The sequence below is a fragment of the Oreochromis aureus genome, linkage group 11 (assembly GCF_013358895.1).
Source record: "Oreochromis aureus strain Israel breed Guangdong linkage group 11, ZZ_aureus, whole genome shotgun sequence".
Classification (NCBI taxonomy): Eukaryota; Metazoa; Chordata; class Actinopteri; order Cichliformes; family Cichlidae; genus Oreochromis; species Oreochromis aureus.
In genome coordinates this window covers 11,000,027-11,007,258 of record NC_052952.1, presented here as the reverse complement: position 1 = coordinate 11,007,258, position 7,232 = coordinate 11,000,027, and the positions used below count along the sequence as shown (strand labels likewise).

Genomic DNA, 7,232 nt, shown 5'->3' with positions numbered 1-7,232 from the left:
TTTTTTGGTCAGATCCTTTTTCTTTTTGTCTTGTGTGACTGATTCAAGGAGCAGTTTTGTGTCTCTATTTTTACTGTACAAAGTTGTTAGAAATACTCTCCAAGTACTTTCATTTGTTCCCAAGGTGTCGTCACAGCAGGCGGATCTGGTACAGATTTTACGCCGGATGCTCTTCCTGACACAACCTTCTCATGGGTCGGGGCTTGGAGTGCACTAACTTGCGACCACCTGACGCTGAGTTTGCATCTCCTCCCGGCCTCGACCATCCGTTCACAAGACCGATGTGTTAACTACTACAGATGCCCCGCTCTGACTGTCTACATTGAAAGAGATTTATTATTTATTCGTTTTTGTTAAACTATAATTTATAAAATAAATTTTTAATGATTACGTCAGTCCTGATTCCTTTTGTACCCTGCATACGAATGAAGGTACTAAGCACAATTTTGCTAATATTTGTAAAAAGTAACGTAGATGTAAAAAGACAAATCCCATCTAGAGCGTTTTCTTTTTGAATATTTTCCTGAATATATGTACTATGTGAGTATTAGTCTGTGCGCTGTATGGTACCTGTATAAATTTCCAACCTAACCAATGAGCCAGAGTCAAATCATAGATGAAAACAACACAATTTCCACAATTTCCTTGTTTAATCCCAGGCTGAGACCAACAGTGGGGAAATCTTGCATCTGTGTGTGTGTGTGTGTGTTTGTATCTGTCTTTTTGTCTAGCTTTAAAGGTTTACATTTTTTAGTTTATTGATACCTAGCATCCAGGAGTCCCTTTACAGTCAGTTAATCTAATTTAATTACAAATATTAATGTTTAAAGAAAAAAAAGACAGTTTCAGGGAGTTAGATGAGGAGATGGATACTATAATCAAAATATTCATATCTGAAAATATTAATATTAATAGTCATATGAGAATTATTTTACATTAAAAAAAAATATATATGTTAAGGTATCCACAGCAGCTGGTAAATGTTAGGGAATGATTTTTGAACTGAAGAGTTAGTTACATTTAGTCAACACAAGAAAATTTACTAATCTTAACCAAAGTGATTTTGTTCCCAAAATCTAACCACATTCAGCTGTGTGCATGTCTCTGATGTGAAAGATCAGTGCTGTGCCTCTTGCCTCCGTTCCTAAGCATAAAAACTCCACCTGAGACGCAGAGATGTTTCCCACAACACACGTAATGTTCAGTTTGCTTTAGAATTCCTGTTTTGAATGTAATTATTTAATTCTTGTGAGGTTAATATAGTTGATTAATTCACCAGTACGCACAAGCTCTTTAATTGAAAAATAAATATAAAAAATATAATTATTGTTGTTATCCATCAATTTTCAGATTTAGTTTTACAAAAAAAAAGAAGCAGAAAAATAGTAGAAGCACATTCTATTTTTTGACTAATATGGCAAAGAACAGCTATTTAACTGTATTCTTGAACACACAAAAAAATGATTTTTTATGTTTTTTGTATAAATTAATTGTAGTGATTGAATGTTAATTCATTCCAGCTCAAATTTGCCTACAAAAAAGGTGGATTTGGTTTGTAATTAGCCTAATAAATATCAATATAATTTTAAAAATGTAAACAGTTTTTTAACAGATTTGTTTTTTTCTTGTTTTTCTGACAGGGTACTCTAATAGATTTGTTAAGCACTGTAGCTGACTTTATGGCTCATTTCATAGTCTTTTGTGCTCTTTCTTTCACTTTTTGCTGCAGCAGTTCAGAAGAATGTTTTGCACCTTGACAAGCACTGGCTGTGTTATCTTCTTACAGGAGGAATTATCTCCAGTGTGAATAGCCAGACAGAAAGATTATGTTTCCAAAGCCTATATTAATTTAATCGTGCAGCATTGTTAACAGATGTCACTGCAGTGTGCTTGGCCCATTGATCCTTCATCAGCATGTGTTACTGCAATCAATACTCTCATTAGCGAGCTGTCGGGGCCAAGGAAATGCTTAGAGAGAAGTCTTATTTCATGTTCGATTACGCTGTAAGCGCTGAGCTGCTGTCCAACTTTGGTGCTGGCTGAGGTCTGTGATTGTTTCACATCACATGAGGGAGTTTATTCTGAAACAAGAAACCTGATTTTACATTTGCTGGAGTGTCTGAGAAATGGATGATGTTTGCAGCCATTCTGTGGTTGATTGTAATGAAGTCTCCCGTGATTACCAGTCTCAGACATATGCATTCTTACCCAAACTTCTCCCACATGTACAAAGTATTGGAAGCGTGGCTTTAAAAATGTATGCTGCTGCAAAATTACAGAAAACATGTCCTTAAACGTAGCTTTAAGATACTTGTTAGATTACGTTACATAACATAGTAAAGTTTTAAAACTTATATTCCATGTAAACGTGTGGATGATTGTAGGCTGCTACCAAAAGTATGTAAACCACTCTAAATCTAATCATTTCTGGAGTGATACACAAAACCAAATGCAGTGTTTCTTTAAATGTACAAATTAGACAAAATTGTGTTCTTTTGATACTTGCAACAGAAACTTGCTATTGGATAGAAACAGTTTGCTAAAAATATAGCACTTACCATGTAAACTAGGTTTTCTCTAACTCGTTTGTCGTTAGCTACACCTGCTTCATAAGCTAGCTGCAGTGCTGACAGTGCTAACAGTCTGGCCTCCAATCAGCTAGCAACTCAGCTATGTCACACACTTAATTAAAAATAATATTTCTACATAGTCTACGGTGTGATTGGGTACAACGGGGTATTAGGGCCACATTAAGAAAAAAATATTATTGATCATTTAGAGAATAAAGTTGAAATTTCAAGAAAAAAGTCAAAATCTGGAGATTACAGTTGTTTTTTTACAGACTGTTTTTTAAATGGCTGTTATATCCTCTACAAAATGCATTGTGTAGATGAGTTAGTGAAATCATATTTCAGAATCGGTTTTAGTTACAAAGATATTATTTGTCTTTTAGCAAATAAATACAGTGTGGTGATGAGTATAAGGATGTTGAAAAGATGGAAAAAAAACTTGGAAGAGTTTGTTCAATTTGTTTCACTAACTCATCTACACAAGGCATTTTGCAGAGGGTATAGTTTAGCAGCCGTTGCAGTTTTTTAACTGTAATCTTTACATTTTTACTTTTTTTTCTTCTAATAGTACTTTTCACTTTTTCCTTGAAATAGAATTATGGCTTTAATCTTGAAAGTTTGACTTTATTCTCAAAATATTAAATAATATTTTTTTGTTAATCTGACCGTAATACTCGTTTGTAGACCAGGAGACTTGTAAGAAAGCTTTTAAAAAGAAAAAAAGAAAAATACGCCCTACCACAAGGTGACAAATTATAAGTAGTATCTGGATGAAGCAAGCAGCTTTATTTCCTGGCAAGCAGAGGTTGCACTCCACTGTAGTGCTGCAATCTTCTTTGCCCTTTATCTGAGTGAAATGATCCTTGAATTTCCAGGACAGAAATGCATTCCTGCCCTGACTGTGTACAAATTCCATGCTCTGGTGTTGTGTGTGGACAGGTAGGCTATACTGCATGTAAATCAAGGCCTTAAGCGAACTTAGCGACGCTTTGAACTGTGCATCGTACTGCGCATTCAAAAGCGAATATTGGAGACTGAAAGAAATCGACCAGTCTAAGTGATCTATTAATTTTAAGAATTAATCTATTAAGAGTGTATTTAGCTGAAGTTACTTTTAAATTTTAGCTATTAAAAGCAAAGCTAGTTGTGGAAAGCAGCCAGAGCTAAAAAGATTACTGGAGATCAGTGTCTTTTTTATGCTTGAACGCTGCCACATTGGAGGATTTGCAAGCATAAACTACTCATTTTAAGTTTCACTGCAGCATCTCACAGTGATGTTTCAAAATGCAACATAGCAAACCCAACATCTTTTAAATTACCACAGATGGACAAAAGACTTACAGCTCCATCCGCCTGTATATAAAGATTTAAAAAATATGCTTATGTGTACACACTCTTAATTCCTGATGGACATTATCAGACTTGCATATCTCCACAAGGCCCTATCTGCCCACATGTATGCGTGGATTTTTCTCATATTTGATAGCTGCTAATAAACAATTTATGGCGCTAAACTGGGGTAATATATTATATCCTGAAATACTGTTGAGTAACCACCTTGATTTTTTCTCATCTTCCAGTTGTGGAAAACAAAATACTTGGCGCTCATCCACAGACAACACTGAGGCCCATTATCTTCAGTATGCTCGCCAAGCCAGCTTTGACAAAGGGGAAACTCAGCGTGGCCTCCTTTGTTGACCAGGTATTAGGTGTTGAATAACCACTACAGTTTATGAATTTGCAGACTTTTCAGCAATTGCATTGATTCTGTGTAAACCCTGATAATTTTTAAGCACATCGTCCTAATATTAAAGATCATTTTACTTCATGACATATGAGACACAGCTTATAAATGAGAACATATTCCTTCGTGAAGTTTTGGATGATAGAGGGTTCTAATGCTATATAGTAATGATATGATGATGGATTGCATGGTAATTTAATACAACTGAGGAAGTCCAGAGGATTAAGTGGTGAGGGTAACACGTGCAGTTTAGCTTTTTGCTTGCACCAGGGTATGAACAAGCATGCCTGCACAGAAACAGTCGCAAACATGCACATAACCCATTCAGCACTCTCTCGCATGTCATATGGAAAACAAATGATTCCCCTTCTACTCCCCTCATACACACATTCACACACACTCCTCTGGGTGCTATCAGTCCTGTGTGTCTCTCCAGAGGGAAACTGTATCAGACAACGAAGGTCACGTGACCTGGGGAGTCAGCCTTCCTTAATCCTACTGTCAGCCCTAATTGGGCAGCAGGGGATTGATCTACTATGCCCTCTGTGTGTGTGTGTGTGTGTGTGTGTGTGTGTGTGTGTGTGTGTGTTGTGTAGCTGGCCTCTTATATGAAGTTCATTTACAACTGGACTCCTGACACCATGTCTAGTTTGACAGGGTGAAAAGAATGAGAGGTTTTTGTCATTTGATCATTTTTAAAAGGGATAAGTAATAATAATAATAATAACTGCAACTGGCTGATCTATGTTTTTAACACAAAGCAAAATAGAATAAGAAAGGTTTCTTTGACAGGGAGAGAGATTTGTGTATCCTGGAAGGCATAAATATATATTAAAGTACTATAAGACAATCAATTCTGAATGTTTTCACCATCACGATTTTGGAACATTATTACTAAAATCAAAAATGTAAAACACTTCACCAGTAGAGGGCAATACTGTGAAAAAATACAGTGATCATTGCCCAACTCCCTCTCAAATCCACACATCACGTGCATCATTTCTGTTGTTTAATGTAGGTTTAAAGTATTGCTGTGAAAGAAGTCATATAATCACTGAACACCAAACTGTAAGAGATTAAGCCGTGATGTGTCTTGTAACAGCAAAAAAGAGACAGGCGAGGTGGCCATTATCCATGACAAGCCTGTCCCAACATTGCATTCAAGGCCATAGGAATTCATTATTATAGATTATTTTTATTCTCACCTCATGAACCTGCACCGCCTATTCATTTCTGATCTCTTTACTTTGTTACGGATGTGACTATGAAATTTTGCGTCTTTACAGAGGTGAGAAGCAAGGAATGAAGAAACGAATCACTTTGGCTGTGTAGCTCCCTACAGACATCAATCAAAAAAGTAAACTCCTTTTTTTTTTTTCGTCATTTGCCTTTTTTTTTTTTTTTTTTTAAAATTTGGCTGTATAACTAGAACAATAAAGTCATGCAATAAACTTCAGGAACACTGTGCTTGCTGCACTCCCACCTTCATGTTCATTTTGTTTGATCGTTTTTTTGGCTTACAACTTCATTTCTTTTGCTGTTTTATTTGGTGCCGGCTAAGATTCAGCTGTAAACCCTGCTGAAAGCAACTTGACCAGTGTTATACATTTTGACTGGACATTAGAGGCCTGTCCTAGTTACCAGCATAACCAGGAAAGATGAAGACCATTTTGTATTTTAGAAACTGAAAAAATCTTACACTGTTCACTGAGACTGTGGAAAGAAAAATCTCTGTACTTAGATACCGTACAATAAAACTAAAGACAAATAAAAAATATTAATAATAATAGCAAATAAATCTAGGATTTCTTGCCAGATATTCTGCAAGTGAATCTTAGGTCCCTGAAGGTTCTCATCTATATTGATGTTCTGCCATCAATCAGAAACCGTTTACTGCGGACCATGTTGCCAGAGAGGCGGCCTAGCACCATGTTGCCTAGCAACCGCCTAGCTGTGAGATAAATTGCCATACTTTTACCATTTATGCACCTATAACACTATATATGAAACCATCAAATCATTTTTATTCAGTGTATAGCAGTATGTTTAGCAACCACCGAGCACAGGCTTAAATGACCTGTTTTTTGTCTTTATGCAAATACAACACCATGTAAAAGCATCCTATCATATTAATTTTACATCAAACAGCATCATGGTCAAACAGTACCAGTGTTATTAATCTGTGCTTTGCTCATAATGAAAAAAAGCTGAAAAGAAATTTGTTCTAGGACTTTAAGTCGTAGAGAGTCTAAACCTTTCCATACAATATCCAGTTCAGGTTGGCAGAGCAGCCTTGAACATATCCCAGCTGTCACAGGGAAAGACACATGGTACAGGCATAGTTTACCATGGACAGGTCACTCTTTCATCATAAGGCTAACAAAGAAAGACAGGCAGTCAGTCAGACTTACATTCACTCAGGCCATTAAGTTCACCGCAGCATCCTTCTGTGGAGATCGACTTCCTTCACCTGGAGAAAGACTGAAACACCAGCTTCCTGCAAGAAAGCCCAACAGTCTCTTCTTTCTGAGAAGACTGAGAAAGGCCCAGCTCAATTTAGAATCACCATTAACCTAACATTCATATCTTTAGGCTTTTGGAGGAAACCAAAGGATGTGCAGAAGAAGAAATGAAGGCCACACCAGTTTAGAAGGTTGAAATATGGAAGCTTCTTGCTGTGAGGCAGTGCTAACCACAGCACCACCTTACTGTTCCTGACTCTAAGTTGTAGTAGTATTAATTATTGCATTTATATATTAAATCAAATTATTAAATATATTTATTATTATTATTATTATCATTATCATTATTATTATTGTTATTGTTATTATTATTTTGGCAAAACAAAAAGCTATCATCCCCCTGTATTCTATAAAAGTTTTTGCATGACTAATATACTGTTCTGAGTCTTCAGAGAG

The 7,232-nt window shown here is 36.1% G+C and overlaps 1 long non-coding RNA gene across 1 annotated transcript; it reads left to right on the top strand.

Annotated features, from left to right (window-relative positions):
• The first annotated feature begins 3,487 nt into the window (after positions 1–3,487).
• LOC120442616 lies at positions 3,488–5,669 on the top strand. Its single transcript, XR_005614823.1, has 3 exons — positions 3,488–3,509; positions 4,151–4,272; positions 5,601–5,669. It is a non-coding gene; the product is annotated as an uncharacterized LOC120442616 (long non-coding RNA).
• The last annotated feature ends 1,563 nt before the right edge of the window (positions 5,670–7,232 follow it).